Source organism: Aegilops tauschii, chromosome 1, assembly GCF_002575655.3.
Source record: "Aegilops tauschii subsp. strangulata cultivar AL8/78 chromosome 1, Aet v6.0, whole genome shotgun sequence".
Classification (NCBI taxonomy): domain Eukaryota; kingdom Viridiplantae; phylum Streptophyta; class Magnoliopsida; order Poales; family Poaceae; genus Aegilops; species Aegilops tauschii.
Genome location: NC_053035.3, coordinates 467,832,685 through 467,852,613, shown reverse-complemented (window position 1 = coordinate 467,852,613; position 19,929 = coordinate 467,832,685).

Below are 19,929 nucleotides of genomic sequence, written 5' to 3'. Positions count from 1 at the left end.
CCAAGTGTCTGCAGCCCCCTTTTGGGGGTCCTACGTAAAAGATAGGCTCTGGGATGTAAACCAATTTGTCTCTGAATTTCTTCCTTCAGGTTGCTACGGCGACCCTGTAAATATTGCTACCTATCTATGAAAATGAAAAAGCCAGCAGTTGCTGGGTCTTTCACAAAAAAAAAAAAGAAAAAACCTTTGCGCTTCCTAAGTTTGTTCTTCCATCTGATTTCAGTAGTAGAATATCTAAGACTTAAGTCATATCCATATCTTCATTCGAAGTGTTATTTATAGCTTCAAGCTGTGAGACTTGATCACAACCTAGAGAATCCAATTGTAAGATATTTTCTGAAGAAAGTGATGAACCTTAGTTGCTTATTTGCATAACTGTCTCACTTGAGTTATCTGATAATGGTCTCTGAGTAATAATATACTGCAAAGGTGTTTTTCTATTTTGCATAACTGTCTGACAGGCTTATAAAAAGCAAATAAAAAGTATAATAGGAGTAGAAAAAAAGCAATATTATCAATAACATATTCTTCCTTATGGAAGAACATCATTAGCACATACTGTACTAGTCACCTGAAATAGCATAGGTGCAGATTCATCAGTATACACACTACTTCTACGGAAGAGGCGTTTCGGCGCCCGAGCTCAGCTGAGCTCGATATCATCGCCTTACGTTCCTTGCTCGGGATCCGTGAAAAGGTGTCTGACTGGACTAACGCGGGATTTAGAAAATAGGACTGGACGCGCAATACATGACGGAACAGTGCGACGTACGCAGCCCCGTGTGTAGCGGATGGGCAACGGAAACGAGCGCTCGGTCTGGTCCATGGACCAGAACATGACGGGATTTGACAGGCCAAGGTCCAGATTAGGGGAACAGGCCGTTAAGAAAACCTGAGCCATTTGTTATGCACGTTTGCTAGCCACGCGGGCGACACGGCCCCACACCCCCACCCCCGTTCATTCTGGAAACACTTCTCAGTCCCGTGTGTTCGTCTTGCTCCCAACCACCCCCCTCCCGGCGGCGCAGGTTCTACACGGGCGGTCACTGCGTGCAAATAATGGAGGATGGTGGCATGGAATACCTCTTGGATCCGGTTGATAGGTTAGGCATTTCGCATCTGTTGCTATTTCTTTTTTATTTTGACCAAGATTTATTTGTTATGCCCGCTGACGGGGCCTAGGCGCCACCATTGCCATCCGTTACTCAGGTTCCCCCTGAGAGAGGAGTTGGCCGACAGCCATGAACAGCCAGATCCGGTGCCTTTTGTCGCAAGCATTGGTTCGGGAGCAGCCGTGCCGGCGGACTCAAACGCTGGCTCCGGATGTGGTCCGCAAAACGCCGGCGAAGGCAATAACACAGCAAGGGCTGGGATCCGACGAAGGTCGGACTCGTCGCCGACGAGGTCCGCGCAGTCCACCGACAGGGTGAATCCACAAGCCCCTGGGTGGACAAAAAGGTACGACTGCAGGATATTGGTGCTGTATGAATTTAACGTTTATCTCTAGTACCAGCGCATTATTATATGTCAGAGCATATATTCAGGGCAAACACCTAGTGCTGTAGGATTTTAACTTTAATGTCTGGTGCCTACACATTACTGGGTGCTGAAAAACAAGTTCAGAGGTACTACCGCTGAACGGGCCTAGTGCTGTAGTAGATTAGAATGTCTGCGTTTCAGTCAACGTAGGGTTAGTACAGGATTGTGTGCATCTGAATCGTTTGGAGCCTTGGGCTATCATTTCAATTCTGAGTTGTGCTGTCTTGGTGTCTGACTTTGGTTATATATAGAACAGAGAAAATCGCAAACAGATTGAAGACTACTAATGGCGTTGTCATGAATTTGCAGGTTATGCCTGGGTAGTGGACCACCAGATCGGATGCCATGCCCTTCCAGAATGAGTGCTATGGATAAGCCGATCCGCAAATACGTGGAGGAGCCAACAAAGAGTGTAATAAGGCCTGGGCTTGGACTGAACTGAAGCGGCGGCGTACAATGTCACTGAAATAGAGAAGATGAGGAAGTATGTCACAGTGCACAACAACGCAGCAAAAATGGACAAATGAGCAGGGTGAGTACGAGGTCAACATAAGTGAAGACAGAAGAATTTACGTGTGAATGTGGACAGCTCGAGCACACTGGAATTTTGTGCTTCCATGTTCTAAGGGTGACTTATCAACTCCGTTCGTTCAAAAAGAAAATGTATCCGCAACCAAGAAAACTAAAACGTTTTTGCACTAACGTAGGTGATGGAAATACTTCATGTTGAGGAACTCCCGGCTAAGCATATATTGAAGCGATGGACAAAGGACGCGAGGGACATACTACCCCAACATCTGGTTCAGTACCAGAGAGATAATCCAGTTAACCTGTCATTCACGTGTAAGCACTCCACCTTGTGCTTGAAAGCCATGGATGTAGTACGTTTGGGTGCTTTCGATCACATCTATGCTGGTCTGGATGCTCTAATGGTGAGTGGAGCATCTTTCGCCGAGAGGAGGGATGGTCTGGGTTTTGAAGACCGCATGGTCGGCTTAGTTCGTGATACATTACCTGGGAACGGATTGATGGCTTGTGTTGGCAACGAAATTGCCGAAAAATGCATTAGCACTGGGAACTCTGTCAGTGTGAATGCTCTGCATGGGCTAACAGTACCAGAGGAGCAGAGAGGGGTCCGGAGACCCACAAATAGCAGGGAGAAGGCACCGTACGAGGGGCTGAGCAAGTCTACAAGGTTCTGCAACATATGTCGTCGAGAGGGCCACAAGCGGACTACGTGTCCGAAAGAGGGGATACACCCAAAAAAAAAGGGGATGCACCCAAAAAACCGCGGAGTCCTGGGAAGTGCAAGAATTGCGGCATGGAAGGACATCGTCGGACCACTTGCACTAGGCGGATGGGTGTTGCTGAAACATTAAAACTGAATTTTGATAATCTGTAGTTCCGAAGAATTTCTGGTGTGTTTTTGTGAGCTTTGCTCCACGCTTGTTCCTCAGTTTGGAGAGGCATGTCCTAGGCTGTAAACATAGGTTTGTTTAATAATTTGTGGCATGCATTTGGCAGACTGTAACTTAAGTGTCAAACTAAAATATTTGCTAGGACATGTTCGATGTGCCATTTTTTTCTCTGAATAAATTGCAGTTTGCCGAAACTCAGTTTGGTCTCATTTTCAGCTAGAGGTGATTGCCGGGGCAATGAAAAATAACTGCGTGCATTTTAAAATGAGGATTCTCACTGGATTTGGAGGGCTAGAGCAATGGTCACTGCTACGTATGAAATGGGAATTTTTCTGTTTCAGTGCGTCTGGACATGGAGGGCGAGACGATGGGTGGGTGCATTTAAAGCCAGCCCGTCTACGCGCCGTTTGGAGACCGGTGGAGTGGATGGCTCAGCCTGGCTTTGAAAACACGCCGATCCATCGGTCTGCTGCCTGTTCCGCCTCGCTGCTGTAACGCGCCGTTGCAATGATTACGGTACAGCGGTTGAGTGGGAAAATAAGAATACGACAGTGAAATACACTGGATGGCACGAATCCACATGTGAGTTGGTGGTGTAGATTTCGGGATCATCTGAGCCCGGGCTCAGAAACTGATTTTCGCTACTTCTACTCTATATTCTCTACTTGTCTTCTACCTCTACTTGGTGATAGCCCTGCTAAGGGCGAGCCTTATAAGACGGTGGAATCGCTACTAAATTGGGAACGGATCTTCTAACATCACCAAGGGATGTCAGGGTACTTCCTGACATCCCTTTGTGATGTTAGAGGATCTCGTTGGCAATGGGACTAAAAATCTGCAGTGGTAGCGTACGGTCGCGCGCGCATTTACAGGAGTGTACAACGGCCGCCGGCCGGCGACTCCCCCCACTCCCTCTCCCCGGCGCCGCCAGCACGCGAACACTGGGGTTCAGGCCGTCTCCAATGAGCGCCTCCATTCTCCTATCCGGTGGCCGGCGATTCCCCTCCCGTCTCCAGCGCCAGGACAGGCTGCTCCCTGGCCGGCCACTCTGCGGTGGCGCGAAGAAGGGATATCCCGGATGGATGTAGAAGAACCTTGCGGAGGGGGTTGCCGCCGGTGGCGTGGCTCCGATCTAGGGCTCGGGCTGAGCACACCCGCGCGAAGGGGGCGGAGGCGAGGACGATGAAGGGGGTAACAACCGAACGTTCGGTCTGGAGGACCGAGCCATCGAACTAAGGATTCCTAGAGAAGCGATCGCGCCAGCGAACGAAAACGTTCGGGAGGAAACACGCTCCAGTCCGAACGATCGCTAAAAGAAAGGAGCGTCCCCCAGTAAACCAAGGCCACTGCTACAAATCATCCGGGTAATGTTTGGCAGAATTAAACCGCCCCTAGAACCGTCCGATTCAGAAGCTCTCAGCCTATGATGGGCTAAGTTGGGACACCCCTGCAGGGTATTATCTTTCGAAAGCCATGCCCGCGGTTATGAGGCAGATGGGAATTTGTTAATGTCCAGTTGTAGATAACTTGTCACTTGACCCAAGTAAAATACATCAACCGCGTGTGTAGCCGTGATGGTCTCTTCTCGGCGGAGTCCGGGAAGTGAACACGGTCTGAGTTATGTATGACGTAAGTAGGTGTTCAGGATCACTTCTTGGTCATTGCTAGATGACGACCGTTCCGTTGCTTCTCTTCTCTCTCTCTTTTGCGCAAGTTAGCCACCATATATGCTTATTGCCGCTGCAGCTCCACCTCAGTACACCATCCTTTCCTATAAGCTTAAATAGTCTTGATCTCGCGGGTGTGAGATTGCTGAGTCCTCGTGACTCACAGATTCTACCAAAACAGTTGGAGGTGCCGACGATGCCAGTACAGATGACGGCGTCGATCTCAAGTGGGAGTTCGACGAGGAACGTGGTCGTTACTATGTGTCTTTTCCTGATGATCAGTAGTGGAGCCCAGTTGGGACGATCGGGGATCTAGCATTTGAGGTTGTCTTATTTTCATCTGGATTTTGACCGTAGTCAGTCTATATATGTTTGTATTTTAGATGATGTATGATTAATAATTATGTATTGTGTGAAGTGGCGATTGTAAGCCAACTCTTTATCCCATTCTTGTTCATTACATGGGATTGTGTGAAGATGACCCTTCTTGCGACAAAACCACTATGCGGTTATGCCTCTAAGTCGTGCCTCGACACGTGAGAGATATAGCCGCATCGTGGGCGTTACAAGTTGGTAATCAGAGCCATCCGCGACTTAGGAGCCCCCTGCTTGATCGAATCGCTGGCGTTGTTGAGTCTAGAACAAAAATGTTTTGAGTCTTAGGATTATATATATCGGAGAGTAGGATTCTTTTTACTCCTCAGTCCCTTCGTCGCTCTGGTGAGGTCTCCTGACGTAGAAGTTTTGACTATTCTCTCCTCAAATTTCACTAAAAAAAAATTTAGGGTCACGCGGGTATCTTGGAATCGTTCCGATGGTTTTGTGATGAGAACATTGTTCTTGGTGCCTCCTGACATTTAGGGGTTGTGGCAGTGTCCCGGGGAGTTGAGCTCCGAGGTGTTGTCGTCACAATTTTATCATTGCAGTTCTGGAATACCTGAGTTTCGCCGACATAGAAATCTCTTTTATGCAGTTGTTGGTGAGATCACCTCGACGCCACCCAGTACTGGGGCGGAGTTCGGGAGTATTGCCATAACTTGTATAATGGATGTTTTTCGAAGGTTGAGGTAAACGATTTCCGAAGGTTTCTTGGTTATGTGTTGACGGATGGATACAGCTGGATCTAGGGATTGCTAGTTTGGGTGATATATTTTGTGTCCCCTGTATCTCCTACACCAGATTGCATAACCAGAAAGTTTCGGGAGTTTATAAGTGGGAATTCTAGTAGCCTTAGGATATCTTTCCGACAGACGCATGATATGAGATTGGGGTTCGACGTCTAGTGGTCCGCCTGTACACGGTTGATTTTACAGTGGTCTCGTAGTGTCTTAAAGAGTCCATGGCTATGCCGACTCGGGGACACTTCGTATGTCATGTGCACAGCCTTGTACATGATGGTGCTGTACGATTGAGCCCGTGTGGGCCCCACCACGAAAACTTCGGACGAAATCTCGATCATATGTTTGTTCCGGCTTATTCTGCAAGCCAATACTTGTTTTATTTTGAATTGTGGTATTCGAGTTGCTTCGAATTCATATATTGATTCCATATCTTTTCTAAGTGGCTTCTCAACTTATGGAAGTGTGATGATTTACTACGGAATTCGTCCGTTCATCTTCGTTCGAATGTTTATTGTGAAGACTATATGTTGCAATTTCTATCCGTTGATTCTACTTATCTATTTGTCTATCAAGATGCTAACGGATGTCACCCTCTTCAGGATGGCTCCGCCAACGCGTCAGAATCCGGATCGCAATGAAGGGAGTCAAGCGAACCCTCCGCCACCACCTCCACCTCCGGAGGCATGGCAAGCTGTCATGGCAGCCACCAACGCCAATGCTCAGATGATTATGCAACTCTTGCAAGAACGTACTCAAGGGCAAGGCAATCAAGGCAATCAAGGTCAAGGCAACAATCAGTTTCACTTTGCCACTCTCAACCAGTTTGTCGCAAATCAGCCCAAGTCTTTCAGCTACTGTGCCGAGGCCACGGATGCCGATGATTGGCTCGTGGACATCAACAAGCATTTTGAATGTAGCAATGTCAGGCCTGAGGACTATGTCAAGTTCGCTTCTTTCCAGCTCAAGGACCAAGCTGCTGATTGGTATCAACAATACAAAGATTCCAGAGGAGGTCGTGTGATCACTTGGACTGACTTCTGTCGGGACTTCAAAGCGCACCACATTCCACAAAGTGTTGTTGAGAGCAAGAGTGAGGAGTTCCGCAATCTCAAGCAAGGCAACATGTCTGTGTATCAATACAACATCCAGTTTCAGAAACTTGCTCGCTTCGCTAAACAAGACGTTCCTGATGAGAAGAGCATGATCTATCACTTCAGAGGTGGCCTTAAAGAGGATCTGCAGTTAGCTCTCGTTCTTGTTGAGCCTACTCAGTTTGTTCAATTCTATAATATGGCACTGAAGCAAGAGGCTGCTCAGCTCAAGTGTGAGGCTTCTAAGAAAAGAGTCAGGGACGCAGTTCAGTCTTCTTCTTCCTCACTTGTGACAGCTAAGCAACAGAAGTTCTGGTTGCCTCCTCCTCCTCCGTTTCGTCAGCCTTACCAGCAGAAGAACAAAGGTGGCCATGGTTCTTCCAACTCTTCCAACTCTGGCTATTAGAACAAGTCTCAGAATCAAGCTCCAAAGTCCAATGCTCCTTATCACCGTCCACTCTCAGAGGTGACTTGCAACAAATGTCAGCAGAAAGGTCACTATGCTAACAAGTGCTTCAACCAAAGGCGCCTGCCTCCTCCTCCTCCTGTCAGATCTTCCAGCAATGCAGTGGTCAAGCATAATCCAAAGTTTGCAAAGGTGAACATGATGAATGCAGCTCAAGCGGAGGAATCTACTGATGTGATAATGGTTAATCTCTCAGTTAATGATATTCCTGCAAAAGTTCTTTTTGATACTGGTGCATCGCATTCTTTCTTGTCATACCCATTTGCATCGAAGCACAATGTTGACACAGAGATTTTATCCAAAGTTATGCAAGTTGTTTCTCCGGAAAAGCTTTTGTCTTCTAGTTTGGTTGCCCCCGATGTTTCCATCAAGATGGGCGACTATAAATTTCAGTCTTCTCCAATTGTTCTTGGTGACTCGGATATTGATCTTATTCTCGGGATGGACTGGCTTTCTAAGCACAAGGCTCAACTTGATTGTGCAGCCAGGGAAATTCAATTGACACACTCGTCTGAGGATGTGATTATTTTTGCCGCTCGTGATGAAACCATTCGGTTTTTCTCTCTCAATGAGAAGGGCGAATTGAATGCCATCTCTCAAATTCCAGTCGTTTGCGAGTATCAAGATGTCTTTCCAGAAGAGCTTCCGGGTATGCCTCCTCATCGGCCAGTTGAGTTCGTTATCGAACTAGAGCCTGGTACTGAACCCGTTTGCAAGCGTCCATACAAGCTTGGACCCAACGAGCTGAAGGAATTGAAGAAACAGCTCGATGAACAAGAGCGTCTGGGTTTGATCAGACCGAGTTCTTCCCCATGGGGTTGTGGTGTTCTTTTTTTCAAGAAGAAGGATGGCACGGACCGACTTTGTGTCGACTACCGTCCATTGAACAAGAAGACAATCAAGAACAAGTATCCACTTCCCAACATTAATGAGCTATTTGAGCAACTCAAAGGTGCTAAAGTATTCTCGAAGCTTGACCTTCGTATGGGTTATCATCAGATTCGCATTCGTGAAGAAGATATTCCCAAGACAGCATTCAGAACAAGCTTTGGTTCTTATGAATATACTGTCGTGTCTTTCGGCCTTGTCAATGCTCCTCCAGTGTTCTCTCGGATGATGAATTTCATCTTCAACCCTTATACCAATGAATTCGTCCTGGTGTATCTCGATGATATCTTGGTCTTCTCCAAGAATAAGCAGGATCATGCCAAACATTTGCGATTGGTGCTCGACAAGCTCAGAGAGTATCAATTCTATGCGAAGTTCTCCAAATGTGAGTTTTGGCTAGATGAAGTTCTTTTCCTTGGTCACATCATCTCTGCCAAGGGCATCGCTGTTAACCCCGAGAAGGTGTCCGCAATTGTGAATTGGGAACCTCCTCAGAATGTCAAGCAGCTCCGCAGTTTTCTTGGTCTTGCAAGCTATTGCCGAAGATTCGTTGAGAATTTCTCCAAAATTGCAAAGCCTCTTTCCAACCTCCTTCAGAAGCATGTGAAATATGTCTGGTCTCCTGAGTGTGACGTTGCTTTCAACACTCTCAAAGAGAAACTAGTCACAGCTCCTGTCTTGATTCCTCCTGATGAATCCAAACCGTTTGAAGTTTTCTGTGATGCTTCTCTCCAAGGTCTCGGTGTTGTGTTAATGCAAGAGAAGAAAGTTGTGGCCTATACCTCTCGTCAGTTGAAGCCCAACGAGAAGAACTACCCCACTCACGATCTTGAGTTGGCGGCAGTTGTCCATGCATTAATAACGTGGAGACATCTCTTGTTGGGAAGACAAGTGGACATTTTCACCGATCACAAGAGTCTCAAGTATATCTTCACTCAGCCCAACCTCAACCTCAGGCAGACTCGATGGGTCGAAATGATTCAAGAGTACAATCCGAGTATTGAATATACTCCAGGCAAGGCTAATGTCATTGCAGATGCTTTAAGCAGGAAGGCTTATTGCAACAGCTTAATTCTCAAGCCTTTCCAACCGGATCTTTGTGAAGCTTTCCGCAAGCTGAATCTCCAAGTTGTTCCTCAAGGCTTTCTTGCCAACCTCATAGTCTCTCCTACTTTGGAAGATCAAATTCGTGAGGCACAACTCCTGGATGCCATGGTGAAGAAGGTGAAACATGGTATCGACAAGGGTCTTTCCAAATACAAGTGCTATCGCATTGATGACAGAGACACTTTATTCTTCGAGGACCGGATTGTGGTTCCTAAAGGTGATCTAAGGAAAGTCATAATGAACGAGGCGCACAATTCTCTTCTTTCCATTCATCCTGGAAGTACAAAGATGTATCATGACCTCAAGCAGTCGTTTTGGTGGACTCGAATGAAGCGAGAGATCGCTCAATTCGTGAATGAATGTGATGTCTGCCGAAGAGTGAAAGCAGAACACCAACGACCAGCTGGTCTCCTCCAACCTCTTGCTATCCCAGAATGGAAGTTTGATCATATCGAAATGGACTTCGTGACGGGTTTTCCAAAGTCCAAGCGCGGAAATGATGCTATCTTCGTTGTCATTGACAAGCTCTCTAAAGTGGCTCATTTCCTTCCAATCAAAGAATCCATCACAGCAGCTCAGCTGGCAGAGCTTTACACCTCCAGAATTGTCTCCTTGCACGGCATTTCACAATTGATTTCTTCTGATCGTGGAAGCATCTTCACCTCCAAGTTCTGGGACTCCTTCCAGAAGGCCATGGGCACTAACATTCGCTTCAGCACAGCTTTCCATCCTCAAACTAGTGGCCAAGTCGAGCGAGTCAATCAAATTCTTGAAGATATGCTCAGGGCTTGTGTCATTTCCTTTGGCATGAAATGGGAAGATTGTCTTCCATATGCTGAATTCTCCTACAACAACAGCTTCCAAGCGAGTTCGGGCAAGGCCCCATTCGAGATTCTCTATGGCAGAAAGTGCCGTACTCCTCTCAATTGGTCAGAAACTGGTGAACGCCAACTTCTTGGCAATGACTTAATCACTGAAGCTGAAGAAATGTGTAAAGTCATCCGTGATAATCTCAAAGCCGCGCAATCGCGCCAGAAGAGTTACTATGATAGTAAGCACCGTGATTTGGCTTTCGAGATCGGAGACCATGTCTACCTCCGCGTCTCTCCAATGAAAGGCACTCGTCGCTTCGGTATCAAAGGGAAGCTTGCCCCTAGATACGTGGGTCCTTTCAAGATCATTGGCAAAACAGGCGACCTCGCCTATCAACTTGAGCTTCCTTCCAACTTTGCGAACGTGCACGACGTGTTCCACGTGTCATAGCTCCGCAAGTGCTTCAAGACGCCTGAGCGCACTATCAACTTCGAAGAGATTGACCTCCAAGAAGTTTTGTCTTATCATGAGCACCCCGTTGCTATTCTTGAAGTAACTGAGCGCAAGACTCGCAACAAGTCAATCAAATTGCTGAAAGTGAAGTGGTCGCAACATTCCGACCGGGAAGCCACCTAGGAACGCGAGGACCATCTCCGTTCCGAATATCCGGAGTTCTTTCAGTCCTAGATCTCGGGACGAGATCCTCTCGTAGTGGTGGAGTGTTGTAACACCCCGCATGTAACTTGCCATATTTGTAACTCTGACTCTTGCCATTTTCGGCTATGTGTTATGATATTCCCTCCGTGGTCGGGTTTTGTCTTTCGTTTTATTTTTTTTGTCATGTCATGCATTTCATATCATGTCATCATGTGCATTGCATTTGCATACGTGTTCGTCTCATGCATCCAAGCTTTTTCCCCGTTGTCCGTTTTGCAATCCGGCGCTCCTATCTCCTCCGGCGCACCCCTCTTGTTTTCTTTCGTGAGCGGGTGTCAAACTTTCTCGAAATGGACCGAGACTTGTCAAGTGGCCTTATTACACCACCCGGAGACCACCGGTCAAGTTTCATTCCATTTGGAGGTCATTTGGTACTCCAACGGTTAACCGGGCATCCGCAATGTCCATTTGAGTGTCCAGCAAAAACCCCCTCAAAAACCAGCCCAAAACCCACCAAACTCTCTTCCATGCTCTAGGTCGTTCGATCACGATCGTGTGGGCGAAAACCGCACCTCATTTGGAGCCTCCTAGCTCCCTCTACCTATAAATATGTGATCCTCCCGAAAAACGAAATCGCAGCCAAACCCTAGCGTCTTCCACCTCGCGCCGCCGGACAAAGTCCGCCCGCGCCGGGCACGTCCGCCCGCGCCGCCCGGCGAATCGGCACGCGCCACGTGTCGCCGCCGCCGCCTCCACCGCGTCGGCCCGCCCGGCCCGCCGCGGGCCCCCGCTGCCCGAGCGCCTGCGCCGCCGCCGCCGACCCCCGCCCGTCGGCGCACCTCCCTCTCCGCCGCCGCCCGGCCCCGCCGTGCCCGCCGCCGCGGTCGCGCCGCCCCGCGCCGCCGTGCCGCCCCCGTCGCCGGTGGCCGCCGCGCCCTCCTCTCCTCCTCCGGCCTACCTCGCCGCGCCCTCCTCTCCTCCTCCGGCCTACCTCGCCGCGCCCTCCTCTCCTCCTCCGGCCTACCTCGCCACCGCCCTCCTTCCTCCCGCCGGCGAGCAGCGCCACCGGAGCACGAGCCCGAGCCCGTGTCCGTCTCCCTTGATCCAGATCCGGTCAACGGAGGTTGACCCCGAGCCCCCTCTTTTTCTCCAAGTATTTTTCTGTTACAGTATATTGCCCTGTTCATCGTTGCGTAACTTCTTGCATGTAGCTCCGATTTACGCGTGTAATATGTCAAATTGTTCGCCTCGCGATGCTTTACATTTTATTCAATTGCACCATGTTCATTAGAGGTCATTATGATGCCCAAATATCTGTTGGAAGAGGGCTAGTTGCTGTTATTCTCTGGTTCTTATCAGAACTTGGAGATTTGTCATTTTTGCATCTTTAAATCGGTGCATCTTATGAGCATGAGCTCTACATGTGTTTTGAAGTATGCCATGCCATATTTCCAAGGATGTGTTCCATGTATTTTTGTGATCTTTGCGGTGACTAGCACAAGCATGCAAAGTAGGCCCCGTAATATTTCTGATTTCAGGGACTTGGTGATTTCTGTCTTTTGTCTGCTGTTATTTTTTTGCCATGTAAACTTGATGCTACAGAGAGATCCATGTATATTTTGGAGATGTTTAGTACGTATGTTTTGTATCTATAGTTGTAATTGATCCATTCCTGCCCTTGTTTGCAATTATGGAGTACCATAGCATGACTCAATCTTGCTCTACGTTTGCTATAAAATATTTCTGGCAGATTCTTAACATGATATGCAATTTTGCCAAGCTTATTGTAGTTGATCCATACACGCTATGCAATTGTTCTTGCCATGGATAGCTTCATAGACATGCCATCTTGCTGTAGATATGCTTGGTTTGTCATGCATTGCTCTGTAGTGAGTGCATCAAGCTCACAAAGAGTCCTACATATTATTATTTCTGCCATGCTCTGTTTTCTGCTAAGTCTGAAACCTGATAACGAAACTTGCTATGTTTACATGCTTGCCATCATATATTCTCGTCCTTTTTAGCTTATGGGCAGTAAGGGACTTTTGTCATGTGCTTTTAGTAGAACACTGACATGCCTTGTTTTGCTACGTTAAGTTCCTGTAGCATGTTGATTTCGTGCTCTGAACATTGCTACCTGATACTGTTTTCTGCCATGTCCAGTTTTTCACTAAGTCTGTGAACCTGTTATCTTTTGCATTTTTGCCATGCTTGTTTGAGCTTGATATGTTGTGATCTAGCCATAGCTCAGTGTTCATCTTTTGTCAAGCATCTCCTGTAGATTACTTTCATATGCTTTGTTGCTATGTTGGAGTGATGTAGCATTGTTGTTTGTTGCATTTTAAGTGCTATTATGCTGTTAATCGCAGATTCGTGTCATTCTTGTTTTGCTTGCCATTTGCAAACCGTGCATCCGATTCCGGTGATCTTTATATCGATTTCCACCGAAATCATCTCATCTTTCCAGTGGCATGCTTGGTTTGCCAAGTTACTGCCATGTTCATCATTTTCCTTCCGGAGCACGCATATGCATCGCATATCATATCTTGCATATCATACATGTTTTGCATCATGTTGCTTGTGCATTCCTCGTGATTGATTGTGGTTCCGTTGCTTGTGTTCTTGTCTTGGGTAGAGACGGGAGACGAGTTCATGAACGAGGAACCTGTCGAGTACGCTTACGAGAATCAAGCTTTCGACAACTCTGAGAACCTTGCAAGCAAGATGACCACCCCTCGAAATCACTTCTATCTTTGCTTTGCTAGTTGTTCGCTCTATTGCCATGCTCCGCTACCCATCACTTGCTATATCATGTCTCCCATTTTGCCATGTCAGCCTCTAACCATCCTTTCCTAGCAAACCGTTGTTTGGCTAAGTTACCGCTTTTGCTCAGCCCCTCTTATAGAGTTGCTAGTTGCAGGTGAAGTTGAAGTTTGTTCTATGTCGGAACATGGATATGTTGGAATATCACAATATCTCTTATTTAATTAATGCACATATATATTTTTGGTAAAGGATAGAAGGCTCGGCCTTATGCCTAGTGTTTTGTTCCACTCTTGCCGCCCTAGTTACTGTTATATCGGGATTATGTTCCTTGAGTTTGCGTTCTTACGCGGTCGGGTGATTTATGGGACCCCCTTGACAGTTCGCCTTGAATAAAACTCCTCCAGCAAGGCCCAACCTTGGTTTTACCATTTGCTACCTAAGCCTTTTCCCCCGGGTTTTCGCGAGCCCGAGGGTCATCTTATTTTAACCCCCCCGGGCCAGTGCTCCTTCGAGTGTTGGTCCGAACTGAGTAGACTGCGGGGCCCCCTCCTGGAAACTCGAGGTCTGGTTTTACTCGTAGGATGTCTCATCCGGTGTGCCCTGAGAACGAGATATGTGCAGCTCCTATCGGGATTTGTCGGCGCATCGGGCGGCTTTGCTGGTCTTGTTTTACCATTGTCGAAATGTCTTGTAAACCGGGATTCCGAGACTGATCGGGTTTTTCCGGGAGAAGGTTTATCCTTCGTTGACCGTGAGAGCTTATGATGGGCTAAGTTGGGACACCCCTGCAGGGTATTATCTCTCGAAAGCCGTGCCCGCGGTTATGAGGCAGATGGGAATTTGTTAATGTCCGGTTGTAGATAACTTGTCACTTGACCCAAGTAAAATACATCAATCGCGTGTGTAGCCGTGATGGTCTCTTCTCGGCGGAGTCCGGGAAGTGAACACGGTCTGAGTTATGTATGACGTAAGTAGGTGTTCAGGATCACTTCTTGGTCATTGCTAGATGACGACCGTTCCGTTGCTTCTCTTCTCGCTCTCTTTTGCGCAAGTTAGCCACCATATATGCTTATTGCCGCTACAGCTCCACCTCAGTACACCATCCTTTCCTATAAGCTTAAATAGTCTTGATCTCGCGGGTGTGAGATTGCTGAGTCCTCGTGACTCACAGATTCTACCAAAACAGTTGCAGGTGCCGACGATGCCAGTACAGATGACGGCGTCGATCTCAAGTGGGAGTTCGACGAGGAACGTGGTCGTTACTATGTGTCTTTTCCTGATGATCAGTAGTGGAGCCCAGTTGGGACAATCGGGGATCTAACATTTGGGGTTGTCTTATTTTCATCTGGATTTTGACCGTAGTCGGTCTATATATGTTTGTATTTTGGATGATGTATGATTAATAATTAAGTATTGTGTGAAGTGGCGATTGTAAGCCAACTCTTTATCCCATTCTTGTTCATTACATGGGATTGTGTGAAGATGACCCTTCTTGCGACAAAACCACTATGCGGTTATGCCTCTAAGTCGTGCCTCGACACGTGGGAGATATAGCCGCATCGTGGGCGTTACACAGCCGCAGGATGAGGCAGCTCCCCCATGGCAGCACCACGCAGAAGCTCCCCATGGCAGCACTGCGCAGCACCGCCGGCGCCCGACGTCGCTCCATTGCAGCTCCATCGGCGCTTCATTGCAACGCCGGCGAAGCTTCAACGGCCATCCGGCGCTTCAATGCAACTCCGGCGACGCTTCATTGCATCTCCGACGACGCTTCACTGCAGCTCCGGCGACGCTTTAACGATCCCGCGTGCTTCACTGCAGCTCCGGCGGCCCCCCGGCGATGCTTCATCGCAACGCCGGTGAGCCCCCTCTGCTTCACCGGCTGCTGCAGCCCCGCATCGTCACGCGGTTGAGCTTGTTGATGTGCTGCACCTCCTCCTCGGCCTCCTTATTGCAGCATGTGCAGCGAGCGGCTCCGCCTTGCGACAACATCAACGGCTGCAGCACCTCGCCGGACCACTCGCATTGCCGCCCACACCATGAGAAAAAATCAGCATGTGCAGCCATGGCGGGATGAAGCAGAAGCAGGCGGGGATGAAGTAAGATGGCGAGGTGTGAAGCAGGAGAGGTGCGGCCATGGCGGGATGAACCAGGGAGACGGAGCAGGCAGGGATGAAGCAAGGAGATGCGGGGATCAAGCAGGAGAGATTGGTCATGGCGAGTTTGCGGGGACGGGTGGCTGTGCCGTCCAAATAGAAACGAGGACAGGAAACGTGTGGATGGCGTGAAGATAACGCTAGGAGGTGGGGCGGCGGGCGGGCGCCACAAGGGACACGTGTCAAGCAAACGTGACGGTTTATGTTTCGTTGTTATCAGTCGGCTTAAAACAAACGTTTTCCGTAAACCAAACCAAGTGGGGTGTGGATTTATCCTAACTAGTTGTGCGCACAACTCAAATCATTGCCGTCCATCTCCACTGCAGTCAAATCAACCTACCCCACTGCGGTCCCAGCCATGCATTATATTCCTCGTCTTTGATTATTTCTGAGTACGTATATGGAGCCGTATTGCATGCTGTGTGGGCCAGTGGCCTACAGATTCTCCTGGCATCTAGTACTGCTAGCCCCCACGTCCGTCCTCTAGATTCCTCCTGTGCACAGCGGCGTGCATTGCCCATGTTAATGTTACAGAGCTACATGTCGCGCATGATGGTATGGGCTGCTGATTAATTAAGGACGCGCCGAATCTTAGACTAGTCATTAATTATATCATAGCACCAGGTAGGGTTTTTTTCACGGATTTAGTCGTAAAGTTCTGCGTTGAATGTCAGTGAAGTTGGAGGAGGCAGATTGTACAGTTCTTCGTCCCTACCTCCGCATCTGTCATCCCCCTTTGTCTGTCTCCTCCCCCCTCGGCTCCTCATCCACCATCAGCTCCACCTCCACCCCCGCCGTGTCCCCGAGGCACAGCTAGCACGTCACCAGCGTGCTGCGGCTGGCTGATGCTCATCTCTTCCACTCAACATTGCACTACAAACTCTGTATAAACAAATATTGTAACGAAATTCACTTATCAATTGTAGTTTCCGCATTCTTGATTTCATTTTATGAACCAAATCCAAAACTATTAGGGTCACTCTTTCTTTCCCCTCTCGCACGGCAACTAAGGCAAAGCCATCTCTCTACCTGTACTCCGCATCGTTCTCACCAACCAGCTTTGGTAATTACAAAGCTCCAATATAAGATACAAATAAAAGATATATCAACTGATATGGTTATATAATCGGGTGTCTATCCCAATACTAACAAAATCCCAAATGAAAAAAACTTACCGATCGCTATAACATTAAAGTTCTTTAAGGTCGAGGGCAAGAGGCCCGCCTTCAGGTACATCTGGCTGCTATCTCTAAAGTTCTTCGCAGTCGACCATAAGAGAACTATAACCGAGGATATAAAGTGCGCATCGACCTTGTAAGTTTACCAATGCCTGTTTTTTTTTTCTAACTACGAAATGTATGTCCTTGTAAGTTTAGATTCTGAGTGAATCAACTACTATGGTGTATCACTGAATGGATAGTGATTGATACTGACTTTCTCGTTCCCAGATATTGTTAGAGAGACTAAACCAGGTGTTTTGTTTCTCAACCATATGACACACGCACTGCTACATCTCGACAGAATTCTCTGTACAATAGAGATAAAATGGATGCCAGCAAACATATATAGGTTTCCGTGATAGCATAACAGACTTCTTGGAATATATAAGAGATGCCAGCTGACAAACAGAGTCCATCATAAGTAATGCACTTCCTAAGGAGGTGTGAAGACTTTCATCACTGGTAAAATCGATGTTGCAGTATAAATGTACACAATGAACTACAGCTGAAGAGAAGGAAGAAACTTCCAAAGAGACCACGATACATCTACTAAACATATAGTTATTTGGAGGCAATGATGTACCTGATATGGTCATATTGATAACTGACTGAAGTGGCATTCCACGTGTGATCTGTAATCCTGCTTAACTTGTATTGCATACATGAATTATCAATATGTGCATCAAAACAAAAGACATGTAAAACCGGTGACACAAAGTAAGAGGCACCTGACCATGCTATCTTCTTTTTGCTGCTTTTGAAAAGAAGTTGCAAACCGAAGAGAAAATAAAAATGTGTTACCAATTTAACAAATGAAAACAGAGGCCGGTCAATTAGGTGAACACGCAATGGATAACAACATCCACGCATGTGAACAGTAAACAATGGGTCGGCATCATCCAGCCCATGATCTCCTCGTCCCCTGCTGCTTCTGAGGATAGAAGGAACCAATGTGAAGAACACCGGCCAAAGTTTGGTTGTTTTCAATGGATGACACTATATTGCACTTTGAGGACCTATATGATGATCTTCATAGTTCAAGGACCTACGTGGACGTAGTGTCTAGTGATGAAAATATCAAAATCATTACGGGGTTTGTTTCCCAAGACCCCAATGGAAAACATTACCATAAGTTTTAACATTAAAGTTCTTCATGGTCGAGTGCAACAGGCCTGCCTTCGAGTATATATGGCTGGCATCTCTAAAGTTCTTCACGGTCGACCATAAAAGGACCGGAACCGAGGATATAAAGTGTGCATCGACGGTTATATGGGACATAGTGTCTAGTGATAATGAAAATAACACAATACTGGTGGGGTTGGTTTTCCAAGATCCCTAGTGATAAAACTTACCAATCAATATAATATTAAAGTTCTTCATGGTCAGGAGAAAGAGGCCCGCCTTCAAGTACATATGGCTGCTATCTCTAAAGTTCTTTGCGGTCGACCATAAGAGGACCGGAACCGAGGATATAAAGTGCGAATCAACGATTATATGGGACGTAGTGTCTAGCGATGACAATATCACAATAATTGTGAGGTTGGTTTCCCGACATCCCCAAGTGAGAAGTCTTACCGGTCAATATAACTTAAAGTTCTTCAATGTCGAGTGCAAGAGGCCCGGCTTCAGGTACATATGGATGTTATCTCTAAATTAAAGTTCTTCGCGGTCGACCATAAGAGGACCGTAACCGAGGATATAAAGTGCGCATCAACGGTTATATGGGACGTAGTGTTTAGTAATGAAAATATCACAATCATTATGGGGTTTGTTTCCCAAGACCACAATGGAAAACTTTGCCGTAAGTTTTAACATTAAAGTTCTTCATGGTCGAGTGCAAGAGGCCTGCCTTCGAGTACATATGGCTGACATCTGTAAAGTTCTTCGCGGTCGACCATAAGAGGACCGAAACCAAGGATATAAAGTGTGCATCGACGGTTATATGGGACATATTGTCTAGTGATTATGAAAATAACACAATACTGGTGGGGTTGGTTTTCCAAGATCCCTAGTGATAAAACTTACCAATCAATATAATATTAAAGTTCTTCATGGTCGGGAGAAAGAGGCCCGCCTTCGAGTACATATGGCTGCTATCTCTAATGTTCTTTGTGGTCGACCATAAGAGGACCGGAACCGAGGATATAAAGTGCGAATCAACGATTATATGGGACGTAGTGTCTAGTGATGACAATATCACAATAATTGTGAGGTTGGTTTCCCGACATCCACAAATGAGAAGTCTTACCGGTCGATATAACATTGAAGTTCTTCATGTCGAGTGCAAGAGGCTCGGCTTCAGGTACATATGGATGTTATCTCTAAATTAAAGTTCTTCGCGGTCGGCCATAAGAGGACCGTAACCGAGGATATAAAGTGCGCATCAACGGTTATATGGGACGCAGTGTCTAGTGATGAAAATATCACAATAATTGTGGTGTTGGTTTTCCAAGATCCCTATTGAAAAAACATACCAATCGATATAACATTGAAGTTATTCATGGTCGGGTGAAAGAGGCGCGCCTTCGAGTACATATGGCTGCTATCTCTAAAGTTCTTCGCGGCCGACCATAAGAGGACCGGAAGCGAGGATCGACGGTTATATGGGTATAACACCCCCCCACCACCACCTCCACAATGTTCCATCTTGTCATGTCAGGAGTCCATCCTTGAAAGAATGGTGTAATGCAACTTTGCAATGCTTCATGAAGATTGTCCGCAACCTTTCTGTGCCTACCCTGAATGACCTTGTCAGACTCGTCTCCGTTGTTCATTGTTGGGTCTAGAATGACGATCCTCCTCTTTATAAAATCCCAAATGTAGGATATTATGTACAATGCAAGGTGCTTAGGCGAGGTGCTTAGAGAAATAAACCAGGCTTTCTCTAAGCACCAGTGCTTATTTGTACAGGATAGACGCTTAGTTAGGCGTCTCTCCTATAGAAATAGGCACTGGTGCTTCAGAAAAATCCGGTTTATTTTTCTAAGCATCCCCCTAAGCACCTAGCATTGTACAAGGGC